Source organism: Macrobrachium nipponense, chromosome 12, assembly GCF_015104395.2.
Source record: "Macrobrachium nipponense isolate FS-2020 chromosome 12, ASM1510439v2, whole genome shotgun sequence".
Taxonomy (NCBI): Eukaryota; Metazoa; Arthropoda; class Malacostraca; order Decapoda; family Palaemonidae; genus Macrobrachium; species Macrobrachium nipponense.
Genome location: NC_087205.1, coordinates 102,775,653 through 102,796,410, shown reverse-complemented (window position 1 = coordinate 102,796,410; position 20,758 = coordinate 102,775,653). Strand labels below are relative to the sequence as shown.

Here is a 20,758-nt window from a genome sequence, read left to right as displayed (position 1 = left end):
TCTCCAGAACGTGCTCTGAAGAATCGAAGCTAAAGATAAATTCTTTCTCTGAATGCTAAAGAAGTTGCCACTGCTCTAACCTCGTGAGCTTTAAACTCTCAGAACGGAAAGATTGTCGTTCTCGGACTGCGAGTGAGCTTCCCTGATAAGCTCTCTAATAAAGAACGATATAGCATTCTTAGAAAGAGGACGAGAGGGATTTGAACCGAGGTCCAGAGCTTAGAAGATTGTCCTCTAATACCCTTAGTGGCAAACAGATACTGCTTAATAGCCCTGACTGGACATAAGAGCCTTTCTTCCTCCTCATGTCCAACCAAATCAGATAAGTTCCTTACCACAAAACTCCTCGGCCAAGGATTAGAAGGATTCTCATTTTTGGCTAGAAAGGTCAAAGATACCGAAAATACAGCATTGCCTTGAGAGAAACCGACTCTTTTGTCTATAGCGTGCAATTCGCTGACACGCTTAGCAGAAGCTAGTGCAATAAGAAAGAGTGCCTTCTTAGTCAAGTTCCTGAGTGAAGCCGACTTCAAAGGCTCAAACGGTGGCCCCATGAGGAACTTAAGCACCACATCTAGTTCCAAGCCACTGTATCTTGCGGGAGCTTAGTGGTTTCGAAAGACTAATGAGGTCCGACAGATCTGAATTGGAGGAAATATCCAAACCTCGATGTCGAAAAACCGAGAGAGCATGGCTCTATATTACCTCTGATCGTCGAACGGAGCCAGTTTCTTAGAGTTCCTAAGAAATAGAAGAATAAAATCTGCTATTTCTGTTAAAGAGGTCGCAGAAGTAGAGACTTTAGCACTTCTACACCACTCTCTGAAGATTCTCCACTTCCCTTGATAGAGTTGTTAGAAGACTCTCTCCTACAACGAGCGATAGCTTCTGCAGCTCTTCTTGAAAATCCTTTCGCTCTGACAAGATTCCGGACAGTCTGAACCCTGTCAGAGCTAGAGCGGACAAGTTTTGGTGGAACCTCTTGAAGTGAGGTTGTTTGAGAAGCCACTTCTCTGGAGGAAGAAGTCTGGGGAAGTCTACTAACAACTGGAGAAGGTCCGGGAACCACTCTTTCCTGGGCCAAAAGGGAGCGATTAACGTTAGCGTTACATTGCTGTGCGACATGAACTTGTTCAGTACCTCTCTTATTAGACCGAACGGAGGGAATGCATAAGCTTCAGACCCGACCAATCCAACAGCATTGCGTTCCACCGACCAAGCTAGAGGATCTGGGACTGGCGAACAAAAGAGAGGAAGACGGTTGTTTCCTTTGATGTCGCTGCGAACAGGTCTATTGACGGTCGTCCCCAAAGGCGCCAAAGTTTCTGATAAATCTTGTTGTCCAAAGTCCACTCCAGAGGCAACACTTGCTGTTGACGACTTAACTCGTCCGCCAGGACGTTCATCTTTCCCGGAACAAATCTCGGGACTAGCTGAACCTTCGCTTTGTTTGACCACAGGAGGAGATCCTTGGCTACTTCGTACAGAGAGAAAGACTGAGTCCCCCCCTGTTTCCGCACGTACGAGAGAGCCGTGGAGTTGTCGGAATGCACTGCACTACCTCGACCTTCTACTAAGCTCCGAAACTGTCTGAGCCCCAAGAAAATTGCTAACAGTTCCTTTTACATTTATGTGGAACTTCTTCTCCTTCTCCGACCAAGCTCCTGAAGTCCGTTGATTTCCCAGTAGGGCTCCCCAACCTGTGTCCGATGCGTTGGAAAAGAACTGTAGGTTCGGGAGGATGGGTCGTAAATCTAACCCTTCTTCCAACCTTGCTCGAGAGAGCCACCACCTTAGGTCCTCTTTTATTTGATCTGTGACAGGAAAGGTAATCGAGTCTGGTTGTGTCTTCCTGCACCAAGAGGCTCTCAAGAAAAACTGCAGAGGTCTCATGTGCAGTCTTCCCAACGTCACAAATTTCTCCACTGACGTCAATTTGCCCAGGAGCCTCATCCACTGATTGGCAGAATTCTTACCTTTTTGTCCAAGAACTCTGAACTGTCTCCAGACAGCCTTGAACCTCTTCGGGGACAGAAAAGCCCGCCAAAAACTTGAGCATTCAGAATCATCCCCAAATAAAGGATGCTCTGAGATGGAACCAACTGGGACTTCTGTTTGTTGACCAGAATTCCTAACTTTCTGGCAAGATCCAGAGTTGTTCCAAGGTCCTTCATGCACCGACTCTCTGATTCCGACCGGAGAAGCCAATCGTCCAGATAGAGGGAGATTCTTACTCCTAATATGTGCAGCCAGCTTCCTATCGGGGATAGAACCCTGGTGAAAACTTGAGGAGCGGTCGCTAGTCCGAAGCAAAGCGCCCGAAACTGAAACACCTTGCCTTCGAACATGAACCTCAGGTACTTCCGAGATTCGCGATGTATCGGAATGTGAAAATAAGCGTCTTGCATGTCCAGAGAGACCATCCAATCCCCTGTCTGTGGACTCCAGAACCGACCGAGTGGTCTCCATATGAAATTTTGTTTTCTGGACATGCAAGTTCAGGGCGCTCACATCCAAACCGGCCTGCAGCCCCCTGATGACTTGGGAACTACAAAAAGGCGATTGTAAAAGCCTGGAGGAAAATCCCCTTCTATCTGTTCTATCGCTTCTTTGAGAACAAGCGCTTCCACTTCTGCGGCTAGCGCCAGAAATTTGTCTGAGCCCGGACAGAGTATGCCTGGAATGGAATTGGCACAGGTGAGAGCAAGGGAGGTGAAACGAGAGGAATACGATAGCCGAACTGAGTACTTGCACTACCCAGGCTTCTGCTCCTCTGTTTTCCCATTCCTCCCAAAACAGCGCCAGCCTGGCTCCCACTGGTGCATGAAGAACCGAGCTTTCATTTGGAAGGTTTGTTAACCTTGGCCGAGGCCTTAGACTGAGGTCGCAAATTCGACTTCGGCCGAAAGAAGCGCTTGGGTTTTCTCCCTCGAAAAGGCGCTTGGGCCAGAGGAGAAAACCGAAGGAACAGTCTCCACAGGAGCTTTAGGTCTCTTAGTAGACTGTGCCAGTAAATCCGAAGTAGATTTCTTATCTAGCGCAGACGAAATTGACAACACTACATCGTCTGGAAAGAGGTTATCTTTCACAAAAGGAGCAAACAAGAGAGCAGACTTCTGTTGGGACGTAACCCTTTTAGAAGCAAAGGAGCACCAAAGTTGCCTTTTCTTAAGGGTACCAAAGGCGATGAGCGAAGCTAACTCATCACCATCCATCCCTAATGGATTTGTCCGCACAGGACAGAACACCAATCCAATCCTCCGCTAACTCCTGAGAAAGAGAAGGACAGTCTTCGATCTTGGCCGCTAAAGCGCCAATAGTCCAATCAAGGAAGCTAAAGACTTCCAAAAGTTTAAATTGATTCTTACAACGTGGTCCAACTCAGGCGCTGTAAAGAAAACTTTCGCTGCGGCGAAAGCAGATCTTCTAGAGGAGTCGATTAAACTGGAGAAGTCTCCCTGGAGGAGGCAGAAAACTCCCAGAGAAGGAGCTTCCCCAGTTATATAAAACCTATACCTCTTACGAAGCAACTTAGAGGGAGGGTAAGCAAAAAGAGCCTTCCTAAGTCTCTTTTCATAGACATCCATTTCTCCGTCTCTTTCAACGAATGTCTAACCGCTTTAGATAGAACAAGTTTTGGGAGGAGAGGGTCTGAAGTTTTCCTCCTCATCAAAAAAGTCGAAGTTGGGGATGCGCGGGGCGCTTTCTCAAAATAATCTGGATAAGATACCAGAAGAAATCTAAGGAGACGTGAATAACACGAGAGGTGATGTGAATCCTCCTCCTCCTCACTTCTTCTTCATTCTCCGATACCGGCCGAAGAAGTAGACGGAACTACAACCGGATCTGAAGGTTTCGAACCACCTTGGACTATTCATCCAGTTGGTTAAAACATCTCTAACTGCTTGCGCAAAGGCGCCAGAGACGAATCAAAAACAGTTAACGTAGGCTTGGAAGAGCCTAAATGTTCAGCAGGAGGCGGAAAAAAAACTACTTGGCGCCTCGCTCGGAGCCGCCGAAATTCGAGGCGAAACAGGCGCATCAGGCGTAACAGACGAAAAGCGCCTAAAGAAACACCCTTAGAACTGCTAGCTACAGCGCTAAAACCACAATCTCTACTAGTAGATGGAGCCGAAAAAAGGCACAGATTGAGGCGACGAACGAGCCGCTAACGGCCGCGGCGCAACCCTACTCTCAGGCTCCTTATACCGCTTGACTGGAGGAGGCGAAGAATCGGCGACTGAACGCCTCTTTAATGGACGCGAAACGGGCGCGAATCTCGCCAAGAGCGCCGCGCGACCGGAGACGAATCGCTTGAATCATTCGAAAGGCGTCTGACCGCAACACCTTTCCAACGCTTAACCGAGCCCTGTTGAGGCGCAACAGGCTCAACAAGAGAGGCGCCTGTCTGTGGCAAATCCCGATCGACTCCCTTGGACTTCCGGTATGTCTTCTCCCCGGTGCGGGGGAGCTGGACAGTGACCTTTGTCTAGGAGAACGTGTCAGGACAGGACAGACGCACCCTCAACTACACTCTTACCTGAAGCCGCTTTCTCCAAAAACGTCTTAACTGAATTACCAAGTTGCAAAACCGTATTCGCTAGTACCGAAAATTTCTGATCTAACCTCGATTCCAGACTGGCAATGGTGTCGGAAGAAACTACACGGGAAGCCGGAGAAGCGGGATTAGTAGGAGGAATAGGAGGTGTAGTTAAAGGAGACATAACAATTTGAGGAGAAACAGAAGGAACAGAAGCATCGCAAGACGAAGCGGAGCTAAGTCTACTTTCCTAAGCGCTGCTTTTCTAATTCTGTCTTTAGCTAATTTCTCCGAGTATGAACTAAAAAACTTCCATTGAGAATCAGTCCAATCACTACACTCGTTACATGTTTCGATCTGCTGAACAAAACCTGTCCCCTACACTTAACACATTTAGTGTGAGAATCATATTCTAACTTGGATAATCTAGTTTTACATCCTGAGATGCAAAACCTAACTCCCGACGGACTAGAATCCGACATGGCAACGCCTAAATAAAAAGCAAAATAAGCACAACGCCAAAAAAGAGTACTTCACCAATTCCGAAGATCAATTCCACAAGAAAAAAAAAAGCGAAGCAAAGTCATCCAACCGCACCGACCACCGATGTTCACCGGACGCCGGCAGGAAAAGAATTGAATTCACCTGGGCAGTTGTACCTGGTTCTCCCGCGAGTGGAGGGAGATGACGTCATCACCACCAGTGTTGGCGACGCCGACGCGCTAAATTTTGAATTTAGTATCCTGCCGCTCGTGGAAATCACGGCTCTATAATTGTTCGGTAAGACACTACAATAAAAACCTAAGTTGTACTGTTGTAGATTGCTATAAAACCAAGTGAATTTAAATTATAATTATAAAAACCTATGTCACACAAATATCCCACTACACTACGTTATTCATAGGTTCTCGGTGACATCACAGACTCACATGACAGCAATTTTCTTAAACTATTTTATTAGAACTGATTTAATCAGTGATGCTTGACTAAAATTAACTCAATTTACAAAATTAATTGATGTATGTGGAGCTACAAATATCACACTATTATTCCATATTTGGGATACAAGGTCACTCATGAGCAGCATATGCAAAGTACAGGCCACTGCAGAGTAATATCTAAGTGTGCAAAAATAGTTGGAGCATACTTTCCCTTTATAAGTTACCAGAAGTCTGTACTACTAAAGTGAAAAATATTACAATTACAAAACTACAACTACTTCCCAAAGCACTATTCATGAGCTAAAGCTGAATACAAAAGCTCAATGGTACACAGTTATGGTGGCAAGGTCTGCCCTCGATTTCTGCAACAAAAAAAATGACAAAGTACCATTAGTGAAACTTGAAGATATATAAAGTACTCCTTACCTATAATATCATCTGATTTTTGCTAATCAAATAACTAATATTATTAACTGACATGATTAATTTTTAAATTGCATTAATAATTATATATATAAATGGTGAATAGCTTATTTCTATTCACCATTTATATATATATATAATTATTAATGCAATTATGCTATTGTGAAATAATAAGCTCTGCAGCATTTTTTAAAAATCCATCATACCCACTAGTATTATAATGAGCACTGCACATATTGCCTATTAAATGTTTACTATATTACGTATACTGTACTTAATCCTTCTCATCTTCAAGCTATATATTTCTATGATACAGGCGGTCCCCGGGTTACGACGGGGGTTCTGTTCTTGAGACGCGTTGTAAGCCGAAAATCGTCGGAAGCCGGAACATTGTCAAAAATCCTAAGAAAACCTTACTTTTAATGCTTTGGGTGCATTGAAAACTATGTAAACTGCATTCTTATGGCATTTTTCATCAAAAAAAAACAAAAAAACTTCAAATATTGATTATTTTTGCATTTTTGGTGTCATATTTCAATCTGCCAGATGAGCGTTGTAGGCGTCGTAACCCTGGAACATGCGTTGTAACCCTGGAAATAACGTCTATTGACAAGCGTCGTAACCTCGGAACGTCGTAAGCCGACACCGTCGTAACCCGGTGACTGCCTGTATCCTGAAATTTCTCTCTCAACATGGAAAATTATTTCATTTTTTATACCAAGCATTAGTTGAAAATTCTTATGATTTTCCTTCCTGATCCTTACTTTGACTAGTTTAAATAGGAAATAAGAATGATTAGACCAGCAAATATCTTTAACCATACAGTTATTGTAATACAGTAGTACTCTTATTATTTGGATCCCAGTCTTTAATCATATCTTCATTAAATTTGACAGGTTGATACCTCATGGTCCTTCAATCACTGCCTCAAATATTGATACAACTGCTTAATTTCATAGTTAAGGTCACAAAAAAGGTCAATAATAAATAAAATTTCCAACTAATTCTTTAAATACTCCCAATTTAGGCTGGGAGCAGAGTTTATCCATCCAGCCTTAGACATTATCCTAATGCTGACAAAATATGATTTTTTGTTTTATGGGGTTATCTCCATGGCGTTTGCAAGTAATGAGTTAATTCCACCTTATCTTTTAATTATGGACTGAACTACAACTATCTGAGCCTCTGTTTCCTTCCAGAGCAAGTATATGTGCACTTACAACATCTTATATCAGATATTGCAGATTTCACAAGTACATATCTGGACAGCAGTAGCCAGTGTTACCGGCCCTTCATATGTAGCAATCTTTGTACTAAGGAGTTTTTAGGTAGCGATAAAGCTTTTGTGTATAGTAACAATTCTACGTACTATAATTACAGCATATATTCTTTGCAACTGTCTTTGTATATTACATCAGTCTTGCTTTACAAAATGTTACCTGGCCAATTGTACATGCTTGATTTGCAGGTTATTAGTTTATTATTATGCAAGTAAGTAAGTATCTGGTCAAACTCAATTTCTCTCTCAGGCTGTAATCTGACAGCATTCTGAGGTCAATTGGCAACACTTAGTAACAACACATATGATAAACTTCAGTCCATAATAGCCGCTGCTGTTGCAAAGAAGTGATGCAAAGTTGTTTTTTTATATTAATTTTACCTTACTCCACTGAATATCACTGCAAGCATGAAATAACTCTTTTTATCCAAAGAGGTATCTTAAGTGCTTTTTAAATATGAAAAAATTAAGAAATCATACATACATGTGTAAACAGCTCCTTCAGGTGAGACCCCCAAATTTTCACCCTAAAACAATGATTTGATCATTTATCTCATGTAACATGCGAGTTCAATTTTTGAGACCAAATTACAATAGGCTAACCTCTTTTCCTCCTATTTATCATCCCATTTTCTAGTTAGGCTAAACCCTTTTCCTCCATCTCTTTATCTATCCCATCTTCTAGTTAAGTTAAAAAGAGTAAAAGAGAAAGCTAAATAGTCAGTAATGTTACACTTGTTGTGTAAACACATACAGCCAGAAACAGCTGATTTGCTATGAACCAAATCCGATAACTACAGCGGCTTGCTTGCATTTCAACCATCATATGATAGTAAAAAATTACCATAATTGTTACAAATGATGCTAAAAGAATAGGACAGATATATTTTTTCATTACTATATCCTTATTCTCTATGGAGAAAAGATCGGCCCGCAGTTAACGGCGCAATCGCTTAGCGTCGAATCGGTTTTACGGCTGTCGTCAAAAATATTCTTTAGAAAAATAAGGCATTTCAAGGTATTCTTACGGCATAATTTTCGGTTAACAGTGCCGCTAACACTTGTCTAACGAGTTCATACATTTGTAGAAATGCCATTCAGACCATAAAGGTTATGCAAATGATATTAACAAATTTTATGGAGAGTTATTACGTAGGTATTAGGGTAAAATATATGCCTCTGACACTATTCTATGCCGAAAATATAGAGTTACATAAGTGCAAATTTAGCTATGGATGTGTCGATTTATAAATGTTCATGCTTTTATGTTTAAAATGTGTATGAAAATGTATTACATATAGGGTATGTATTTTTATTTCTGCACAGAAATATAATACAAAGGCAGCTTTTGAAACTGTCCTTCATGTTATCAAAGTGGATGTTTTTTCATGTTCTTTCTTGTGAGCCACCGCCTGCCGCTCATCCGAAAATATAGTTAAAAAAAGTGCAAATTTAGCGATCGATGTGTCGATTTTATAAAAGCTCATGCTTTTATGTTTAAAATGTGTATGAAAATGTATTACGTATAGGGCATTTTTATTTCTGCCCAGAAATATGATACAAAGGCAGCTTTTGAAACTGCCCTTCACGTTATCAAATAGATGTTTTTTCGTGTTCGTTCTTGTAAGCCGTCACCTGCCGTTTTTCCGAAAATATAGTTAAAAAGAGTGAAAATTTAGCGATCGATGTGTCGATTTTATAAATGTTCATGCTTTTATGTTTAAAATGTTTATGAAAATATGTTACATATAGGGTATTTTCATTTTTGTACATAAATATGATACAAATAAAGGCAGCTTTTGTAACTACCTTCTACGTTGTCAGAGGATGTTTTTTCATGTCCCTTCTTGTCCGCCACTGTTCCGAAAAATGCATGGTGTTATTTTATTAGTTATGCATCTTTTCCATAAATCCTTTAAAAAGTTGTACATTACTTCACTGTATCCAACAATATTGTATGTATTCTCATACTATTGTATTATTAAATACTATGGTAAATCTAAGCCAGTATTCCGCGGAGCGGCCAATGTTTAGGTTTGAAATCAGCTGATGGCGAATAAGTTTGTTTCACCATATTCAACGCAATTCTGAGTGAATTTTCTTGCTTCTAGTTAGCATAAACGAATATCTAGATACTTGACTTATATGAGACAAGGTTATTTTTCCTTATATGACGTGTTTTTAGGTGGAAATATGAATTGAATAGGTCTCCTCGTGATTGTGAACTAATTTTTTTCGTTAACAGATTACCTTGGCGGCATGTTTATTACGTAAAAAAATTATGTGATTCCGTTTGCAATTTTCCTTTATATCATTGTAATATGAACTTACATTATTTATCTTATATCGGCGTGAAACCAACAGTAAAATGTGTTCTTTCAAGCACAGTAGTTTTGATTAAGATGATTTTATCTCAATTTTATCTACGGTTGTGTTTGATGGCATGCGTTTACTTGAGTTTTATCCTTGTTGCCGATGCACGATAATAGTCATTAGCAGCTTGAACAGTTTTCTCAGCTTCGGTTATAACTAGGTTTAAATTTAACAGTATCTTTCCCGATTGATCTTTGATCTATAGCGAATAAAGTTATTACATTAAGATATCTCGGTTCTATTCTACATAGCATCATTTATAATAATTACGTTAATAGTGTACAATAGTATGATGATTGAAATACAACCCTAACGGATGTTATCTAATTTGGCTGTACTACTTTGAAAAAAAAAAATTGTTTCTCGTTCAGTTGTTCATGGCTGTACATGTTTACGCAACGAGTATAACGTTAAAACCATACTTTCATCATTCCCATTTGCTGTTTTTGAACTTCTGTAACTAGAAGATGGGATAAAGTTAGGCTATTGTAATTTGGTCTCTCATAAAATCGGGTTATCTTAAGACGAATTATCGTAACTGAGGAAAAAATGTTCATCTGCTAACGACTATAGTGCATCGGCAACATGGAAACTTCAGTATAGCACCATCAAACTCGACCGTAAACAAAATTTGAGAGAAATGTGTTTTAATCAAAACTATTTGGCATGAAAGAATACATTTTACTGTGTTCACTCCGATAAAAGATAAATATGCAAAGCTCGTAGTATTCTGATGAAATCAAATGAAAATATCGAAAGCAATCTGTTGTTTTTTGTACAGTGCCATCTACTTACGAAAAAAATAACTAAATTTCGTTCACAACAATATGAATTCAAGTGATATTTTGACATGAAAACACTTTGTATAACGTAAAATAACCTTGTCCCCCTATCAATAGAGTATATCTTGAGATTCATCTATGCTAACTAGAAGGAAGAAAATCGCTCTGATTTGACTTCAATACAGCTATTTTTTATTTTATAATACAACAATAGTAATATGAAAATAAATACAATATTATTGGATGCAGTGAAGTAAAGCATAACTTTTTAAAAGATCCACGGAAAAGATGCATATTTGTTATGTTTGTATATTATAAAGGGATACTAGTATGTGAATATTATGTGAAGGATTACATATTTTTATGAGGCTAGGAACCAATTGGTCACCTACCAATGGGACCTACAGCTTATTGTGGGATCTGAACCACATTATATCGAGACAAACCACATTATATCGAGAAATGAATTTCTATCACCAGAAATAAATTTCTCTAATTCCGCGTTGGCCAAGCCGAGAATTGAACTTCGGACCACCAGATTGGTAGCCGAGCGCAAAAACCACTCATCCAACGAGGAGCTAGCTCCTTCAGGACAATTAGCATAAATTATAGGGAGCATTAAAACTGTCAATCAGAGGGGATAGAGGGGATGGAGTGCCCAAATAGTGCTGGTGTGTGTTTTAGGAAATCTCAAATCGCGGCAAACACTTGTCAGCACATTCCAAAATGTTGTTAAACAGAGTCTCAAAGTATGAGAAAATCTAGGCCAGATAATCTGGGTGAAAAGTAGGGGGGGCACTCATGCTGACCTGGGATGCATACAAGACAGACAATAAACCTCAAATGAAAAATTTTGTTGAAATAATTAATCCAGGAAGAGGTAATAGCTGATCTCAAAGGTTCTGACACATGGAAACTACTGGTGCTTACTATTTAATACTTCTTTCACTTCAAAACTGATTCCTCTGCTGAGATAAAATTGAAAGATAAAAATTTGCATGGCTTGGATATGGCTTTATCAGCTTTGGTAAAACTCAACCTATCACTGAGGCGCTGCTGGTTAAAGAATGATTCAACATTTCCAATGTTGACAAAGAAGTTTACAAGCCTGAAATTTGTCTAAATTTGATGTAATGAAGCTGAATGGAGGCAAGGCATACACTATCCAACACATGCATCTGGACATCCACCTGAACCCCATCAATTTTTTATATTTCCTGCCCTTTCACCTCACCATATAGTAAACTGATTCCACTTGGAGTCCACAAAAGTAGGACTGACAAAGTAGTTTTTCCCATCTCAGAAGTAGCCATACTATTGCTGCAGCATATTGAACTACTGCCACACTATTGCTGCAGCATATTGACCTACTAACATTACTGGCAGCTGCTTGCCTTTTTTTGCCAAAAACTTGCTATCAGGTGGTATGAGCAGTAGCAGCAAGAGGGGAAATAAAACGAAAAAGAAGTCTGATAGGGCCATCCCCTCTATACAACGATGTGTATAGCTAATTTCCATCAACTTTTAATTTTTGCCTTAAAAGGTCCAAATCATCAATCCATTTTACTACACCAGTTGAAAGAACTGGTTACACTTTGCTTGACAGAAAATGACTGTTGAAACTTTGCATGGCTTGGAGATAAATTTGGCTGTTTCTAAACAAAATCTTCTATAAATGAGGTGCTGCTGGATAACTACTAAGTGAAAAGAGCAAACATTTTAGGTTCTCATGGAACTGGAAAAAAGTGGTTGACAAGAGAAAAATCTTGCACATAGGAAAAGTTTCCCAAGGATGCTTTGACTTAAGATGAACAACAAAACTGCCACAATCAAGCTGAATAGAGGAAAGGCTTAGCAGAGCATCAGCATCCAAGTTCTTTTGAGGTGTCTTGTTATCACACTCAAAACTAGAGGTCTTTTATTCCCCTTATTGTAAAATGTATAATTTTTCCAAAATGAAAGTAATTTTTGTATTCCAAATTATTACCTTACAAAAGCCTAATTGTGTCCAGCTCAGTTTTATAACATACTCCAGAAGACTCCCCACCTGGCTACCTTTACATTCTGGATCCAAATTGCCTGTAGTGACTGTTAAAAGTAATTCCCGGTGTTGTCTGACCTCACTGCAAGAAGGGATGGTTTCAAGCTGTATTACAAAGTAAGTTCTGTTTTAAAAAATATTCTATTGTCTTCATTACAAGCACATCACACTTAACAGTAGCCTGAGTAGTTATTTAGGTGGAAATACATAGTTCTTACTACACTGGCAGAGTAGAATAACGGGGGTCTTTGGAGATTAAGCTAACAAAGGTCATTAAGGGGATAGATTGAGCGGTATCTTGTTAATAATGTTGTGGGTTCTTCAGTTTCAGATTGGTCAACAGAATTTTTTGCCATGTGGGAATTTGGTGCTGTGATGAGGAAGGTGAATTTGAAATGCATTACTATTCCCTTTCAGGAATTGTTAAAATTTGCTCATCTACAAAAAGGGCCATTAGTTTACATACACAGGGATATTTTAGTTAATTTTGGAAGATGATGATGGACAAAAAAATTGTAAACTTCCAGAGTGACATATGCGTATCGGGCTTCTATCTGATCCACGACCTTTCTTTTGTCCATTATCATCATCTGAATTTGACTAAAATATCTCTGTGTATGTAATCTAATGACCTTTTTGAAGATAAACAATAACAGTTCCTGAAAGGGAAGGATGTTTCAAATTCACCTTCTTCATTACAGCACCTAATTTCCAAATGACAAAAAATTCTGTTGACCGGTCCAAAACTGAAGAACCCCACCACATGATACCATTCCATCAGTCCACTTAATGATATTTGTCTCTCGGGTGTCGACTGGACGTATTTTACGTCGACATACAAAAGTTTTTTTAAAAATTTGCTGAAAAATACTTATAGGGCTACCAGCCAAAAACTCTTGAATCACGCGCCTTGGGGGATGCTGGGAGTTCACGGATAAAGGTGTTGTTTTGTTTACAATCGTTACGCAGGCGCGCAAGCGCGAATTTCTTTCTTGCCGCACTAAAAAGTATTGGTGACACATCTCGGAAATTATTTCGTCACTTTGACATAATTTTTGTACCATTTTAAATTAGCCGTTACATAGAGTATTATATATGAAAATGTGCGCATTTTTATGTAAATACAAAAAAAAAAAAAAAAAAAAACTCATGATTGTAGCTTTTATCAGTTTTGAGATATTTTCATATAAATAACGATAAGTGCCAAAATTTCAACCTTCGGTCAACTTTGACTCTAACGAAATGGTCGAAAAACGCAATTGTAAACTAAAACTCTTATATTTTAGTAATATTCAATCATTTACCTTCATTTTGCAACAAATTGGAAATCTCTAGCACAATATTTTGATTTATGGTGAATTTATGAAAAAACTTTTTCCTTACGCCCGCGCGGTAACTCTTCAGAAAAAAATCATACATGCGATTGTGGTAATGTTTGCACCATTTTAAAATTAGCCGTTACATAAAGTTTTATATATGGAAATGTGCACAATTTCATGCACAATACAACTAAAAACAACCCATGGTTGTAGCTTTTATCAGTTTTGAAATATTTTCATATAAAAAATGATAAGTGACAAATTTTCAACCTTCAGTCAACTTTGACTACTGAAATGGTAGAAAAACACAATTGTAAGCTAAAACTCTTATATTTTAGTAATATTCAATCATTTACCTTCATTTTGCAACAAATTGGAAGTCTCTAGCACAATATTTCGATTTATGGTGAATTTATGAAAAAAATAACATTTTCTTTACGTCAGCGCGGTAACTCTTCCGAAAAAATCATACGTGCGATTGTGGTAATGTTTGCCCCATTTTAAATTAGCCGTTACATAAAGTTTTATATATGAAAATGTGCGCAATTTTATGTAGAATACAACAAAAAATAATTGAAGGTTGTAGCTTTTCTCATTTTCGAAATATTTGCATATAAATCACGATAAATAGAAAAAATCCACGTCCGGTCAACTTTGACTACCGAAATGGTCGAAAAACGCAATTGTAAGCTAAAACTCTTACAGTCTAGTAATATTCAGTCATTTATCTTCATTTTGAAACAAACTCGAAGTCTCTAACACAATATTTAGATTTATGGTGAATTTAAAAAAAAAAAAACTTTCCTTCCCTACGCGCACGGATTCTCCGCCACAAATCTCCGAAATGCGTACGTCGCATTCTCGGAATATTTGCTCCATTTCATATTAGGCATTTCATAGAGTTTTATATATGAAAATGTGTGCAATTTTATGTAGAATAAAACAAAAAATATTTGAAGGTTGTAGCTTTTCTAATTTCCGAAATAATAGCATATAAAAAAAATATATAAAAAAATTTGACATTTGGTCAACTTTAACTCGTCAGATATGGTCAAAAACTGCAATTGTAAGCTAATACTCTTACAGTATAGTAATATTCAATCATTTGTCTTCATTTTGAAAGAAATTGGAGGTCTCTAGGACAATATTTAGATTTATGGTGAATTTTTGAAAAAAATGATATTGTCATGATACAATAAAGTTTTATACATACTTACCTGACAGATATATACTTAGCTATAGACTCCGTCGTCCCCGCAGAAATTCAAATTTCGCGGCACACGTACAGGTAGGTCAGGTGATCTACGCCCTGCCCTGGGTGGCAGGACTAGGAACCATTCCCATTTTCTAACCAGATTTCCTCTCTTCCACCTGTCTCCCGCGGGGAGGCTGGATGGACCATTAATCGTATATATCTGTCCGGTAAGTATGTATAAAACTTTATTGTATCATGACAATATCATTTTTATACATTCAACTTCCCTGCCAGATATATACTTAGCTGATTAGCACCCAATGGTGGTGGGTAAGAGACAGCTAACTACTGAAATAGACAGGTAAACAACATATGTTGTAGGTATTAATAAACCTTGGTTCCTACCTGATTAGGCGGAAGACTTCGTGGCTACTGCCCAGGAGTCTGCTTCGCCTCAAGAGCCTCAGCAAGATATTGATCTATGGCTAAGAGTTCTTGTGGGTCTGCCAATGGGGTCTTATCCACTTACTCGGCAGAGCCTAAAGGCCTTTGTCATTGGGTGCTATTCCACTAACAAGACAATACACCTTGTTCAAGGAGCACAACACCGATCCCGATCACCTGATCCTAACATCCATTTTGTTAAGCTTAGTTCTAAAGATTTACAAGGAGTTATCCCCAAACTCCCTACAAACAACCAATAACTCGAAACATAAAATCACATACACTTTATAAAAATAAAAAAAATTTGTACCCCCCTACTAGCCATATATACCCCTGGTCCCCTACCAGCAAAGACACCAGCCGCCCGTGCGACATCAGCACACTTGCTAGTAGGAAACCAAGCACATATCTGACAAGAGGGTTTTATGTACATTTAAGATAAAAGAAATTTTAAGGATCAGTCTTTGCTCCAAGTCCCAGTACTGTATCTGCTGACACAAACGGACCGAGAGAGAAGCATTTCTCATAGGTCACCCTTACATCCTTCAGGTAATGAGACGCAAAAACTGAATTGTATCTCCAATATGTAGTTTCTATGATATTCCTTAGAGACATATTCTTTTGAAACGCTAGCGACGTTGTTACCGCCCTTACTTCATGAGTTTTAACTCTTAGAAGTCCGAAGGATTCATCCGGGCAATTCTTGTGCGCCTCAGTAATTACGCTTCTCACAAAGAAGGCTAAGGCGTTTTTAGACATGAGTCTTTTGGGGTTCTTCACAGCACACCAAAGACCCTGTTGACAACCTCCCATCTGCTTCTTTTTCTCCAAATAAAATTTAAGAGCCCTAACCGGGCAGAGAGACCTTTCTATCTCTCTACCTACCAGGTTAGATAGGCCTTTTACCTCAAAGCTCCTGGGCCAAGGTTTTGATGGGTTCTCATTTTTCGCCAGAAATAATGTCTGGAACGAACAGATAGCCGCATCTCCTTTAAACCCCACTTTAGAGTCCAGAGCGTGCAATTCGCTCGTCCTCTTGGCCGTCGCGAGGGACAATAGGAATAAACATTTCCTAGTAATGTCCCGGAAGGAGGCAAGATGTAGAGGTTCGAATTTGTCCGAGGCAAGGAATTTCAGGACCACGTCCAGATTCCAGCTAGGTGTTCTCGGAGTCCTTGATTTCGAAGTCTCGAAAGACCGAATCAAATCGTGGAGATCCTTATTCTCTGCAATCTCCAGCCCTCGATTCCGGAATACTGCTGACAGCATACGCCTGTATCCCTTGATGGTAGACACAGAAAGTTGCAGATTCCTCTCTAAGAAAAAGGAGGAAATCGGCAATGTTGGTTACAGAGGTACTGGAGGGGAGGACAGCTTCGTCCCTACACCATCTCCTAAAGACTTCCCACTTCGATTGGTATACTCGTCTCGTTGAAGATCTGCGGGCTCTAGCGATAGCGCTTGCAGCTTTGCGAGAAAATCCCCTCGCTCTGACGAGTCTTTCGATATCCGAAGGGCAGTCAGAGCAAGACCGGGGAGGTTGTGATGAAACCTCTCGAAGTGGGGTTGTCTGAGTAGATCTGTTCTGCTTGGCAGAGACCTGGGGAAGTCCACTATCCACTCCAGTAACCTCCGTGAACCATTCTTGGGCTGGCCAAAATGGGGCTATGAGGGTCAACCTCGTCCCCTATGACGGCCACGAATTTCCTGAGTACTTCCCCCAGGATCTTGAATGGGGGGAAAGGCGTAGGCGTCTAGGCCCGACCAATTTAGGAGAAACGCGTCGATTGCAAAGGCTCTTGGATCTTCTACTAACGAGCAAAATATCTCTACCCTTTTGGAGAGGAACGTAGCAATAGGTCTATGTGAGGCCTCCCCCACAGGGACCACAGACTTCGACACACTTCTGCGTGTAGAGTCCACTCTGTGGGAAGGACCTGATTCCTCCTGCTTAGCCTGTCTGCTCTCACATTTCGTATCCTTTGTACAAATCTTGTGAGGAGAGTTATACCTCTTTCCTCTGTCCAGGTTAACAGATCTCTTGTTAGCTGATAGAGGGAGAACGAATGAGTCCCTCCTTGTTTGCGGATGTAAGCCAGAGCCGTGGTGTTGTCCGAGTTTATCTGAACCACCCCGCCTCTGACTACCTCCTCGAAGAATCTTAAGGCCAGGTGTATGGCCACTAGCTCCTTGCAATTGATATGCCAAGACACCTGTTCCTTTGTCCAGGTGCCCGACACCTCCCTTGCTCCTAGCGTTGCTCCCATCCCGACTCTCCGAAGCGTCGGAAAATAACACTTGGTTGGGGTTCCGCAGGGCAAGGGACACGCCTTCGTTCTTCTTTAGAGTAATGATCCACCACTTTAAGTGATTCTTCACCTCCTGGGGAATCAGAAAAGAGTCTGAGAGTTGCCCCGTCTTCCAACTCCATACCTTTTTCAGGAAAAACTGAAGAGGGCGAAGGTGAAGCCTCTCTAGAGTGAAGAAAACTTCTCTAGCGAGGACAGAGTTCCCTAACAGGCTCAAATATTCCCTCGCTGAACTGTGTTCTCTCTCTAAGAAGTTCGAGATCTTTGACAAGCCTCGAGTGACTCTCTCTTGCGAAGGAAAACACCCGAAAACCCGAGAATCCATCTGAATCCCAGATAAACATGTCTGGCTGGGATCAGTTGCGACTTCTCGGAGGTTTACGAGTAATCCCAGAGACTGTATCAGATTTCGTGTTATCATCAGGTCCTCCAAACACTGGCTCTCCGACTTGGCCCTGATGAGCCAGTCGTCTAAGTAGAGGGAGATGTTGATTCCCTCTAGATGAAGCCATTTCGCTACATTCGCCATCAGGTTGGTGAAGACCTGAGGAGCTGTAGACAGGCCGAAACACAGAGCCCTGAAGTGAAAAATCTTGCCCCCTATCATGAACCGAAGATATTTCTTCGACGAGTGGTGAATGGGGACGTGGAAATACGCATTTTGTAAGTCCAGCGAGACCATCCAATCTCCTGGACGTAGGGCTGACATCACCGAGGAGGACGTTTCCATTCGGAACTTCTTCTTTTGTACAAATCGGTTCAGCGCGCTTATGTCCAGTACCGGTCTCCACCCCCCCCACCCCCGAAGCCTTTGGCACTAGGAAAGGCGATTGTAAAATCCTGGGGAGAAGTGGATCCTGTACTAGTTCGATGGCCCCTTTTCCTTTTACCACATTTTGATCCACCATTTGAAGGAGCGTATCTTTCATTATAGGGTCTTTGTATCTTGCTGACAGTTCCCGAGAGTAGAGGTTAGGGGAGGACTGTCTTCGAAGGGGATGATGTATCCCTTCTTTAGAAACGAAACCGACCAAGAGTCGGCTCCTCTCCGCGCCCAGGCTCCTGCGAAGTTCAGGAGTCTGGCGCCTACTGGTGTTTGGAGGATTTGCAAGTCATTTTCCTTTCTTGAAGGGCCTGAAAGAAGACCTTCCTCTCTTATCAGAGCTCTTCTTTCTGGAGGGGGGACGAGCCGTTGCACCTCCACGAAAGGGCTGCTGAGGAGGACGAGAGTCCTTCTTAATAGTTGAAACTACAGGGCGACTCTTCGTTGTCTGCACCAAGGAGGTCTTGTGTGTGGTCGTGCCGCTTCTCAGTTAAGTGATCGGAGATTATATCTTTCACCAACTGAGAAAGAAACAGATGATCGGACAAAGGGGCGAACAATAACGGGGTTCTCTGACTAGGAGAAACAGCCTTAGACAAAAGGGATCCATACACCGATCTCTTCTTTAGCAAACCTGCTCCAAATAGGGAAGAAACCTCTCCCGAACCGTCTTGTACTGCCTTGTCCATAAATGCCAGGACGCTATGAAGAACTTCTGGGTAATTAAGAAATTCCGAGTCCTGAGACTTCTTAGCAAGTACTCCCGAGAGACCAGTCTAGGAAATTGAACACTTCTAAGACGATGAAATAGTCTTTAAGAAGGTGGTTCAACTCCGAAATGCTCCATGTCGATCTGGCCGACCCTAAAGAGTGTCGTCTGGAGGACACAACCAGATTCGAGAAGTCTGCGTCTGCAGATGCAGGGAGAGAAAGACCCATAGCTTCTCCTGTCCCGTACCAAATACCTCTCCTTCCAAGGAGTTTGGAAGGAGGCATGCAGAACACTGTTTTGCCCAACTCTTTCTTCGTGCCCATCCATGAATCTAGAGACTGGAGGGCCTTCTTCATAGAAATTGCTGGTTTCATCTTAAGGAAAGCAGAGGACTTTACTGTCGTAGTACTCGAGAAGAGCGAACGAGGCGAAGGAGGAGCGGCTGGGCTAAGAGAGTCTCCATACTCTTGAAGTAATAAGGAGGCTAAAGTCTTGTAGTTAGACAGTCCCTCATTTGTAGGGAGCTCGTCTTCTGACACCTCTTCTAAAACTCGATCGGAAGAGGGAGAACGTTCCCGTTTGGAGGATGAGTCTTTCCAAGACCTCCTTCGATCCGAAGGAGAGGTGCTTCTGTCTGGGGAAGAGCCACCAAATTCGGACACGAGTCTAGTCGAATCTTGCCTCATGGTTGATTTCCGACTCCTGACTCCTGACTCCTGCCTCCTGCCTCCTGACTCCTGACTCCTGACTCCGGGCTCCTGGCTCCTGCCTCCTGGGTGACTCCTCACTCCTGGCTGGCGCCACACGCCTGTTAGGCTCCTCACACCTGGTTGGAGTCGTGCGCTTGGTTGACTCCTCACTCCTGTTAGAAGTCACGCGTTTAATTGACTCCCGTCTGATTGACTCCTCACTCCTGGAAGATGCCACGCGCCTGAACGACTCTTCACTCCTAGCAGGAGCCTTGCGTTTGGTTGGCTCCTCGCTCTTGTTAGGAGCCTCACTCCTGGTAGGAGCTTCGCTCCTGGCGGCAGGGACCTCCATACGTCTGGAGGGACCTCTGATGGGAAGGGAAAGTATCTTTCCTTCGAGGAGGTTCCTTTGAAAGCACTCCCACTAACGACGATATCTGCTCTTGCATAGAGAGGATTCTCTTAGAGCCTCCTCTTTTCTCCTCTTCGGGAGGAGGAGGAGAAGGAGGAGGGGAGGTGTGTATGGGCTCCACGTCAACTACGGGTGACAATAGGGCTCTCTTTGCCCTCTTAACATCCGAAGGAGACTCCTCAGGGAAGCGTTCCGGCTCGAGTCAAGAGTTGGCGCCTTCCAAACTCCTCTTCAATGGTCGCGAGCGATCAGAATCCCTCCAACCGCGTCTAGGAGACGAAGATCCCGACGACGAGAAACACTCACGCAGGACGCTTTTGCAATAGCGATCCCTGGCAGTCTGGGGTGTCACAGAGCCTGCCGAAGGGACACCTGATCGGTGGGGAATCTCCACAACCTCTTTACGGTTTTTGACATTCCTTCTCCTCTGGGCATGGGAGCTTGGAAGAGGTCTAGACCTGGAAGTGTTGTGGAGC

At 41.6% G+C, this 20,758-nt stretch overlaps 1 long non-coding RNA gene across 1 annotated transcript in view; it reads right to left on the bottom strand.

Moving 5' to 3' along the window:
- Positions 1-5,304: 5,304 nt before the first annotated feature.
- The window catches only part of LOC135225067 (uncharacterized), a 48,359-nt gene continuing 32,905 nt past the window's right edge, over positions 5,305-20,758 (bottom strand). The window contains exon 3 of the long non-coding RNA XR_010316912.1: positions 5,305-5,843. This is a non-coding gene — a long non-coding RNA (uncharacterized LOC135225067). The remainder of the gene's footprint in view (positions 5,844-20,758) is intronic.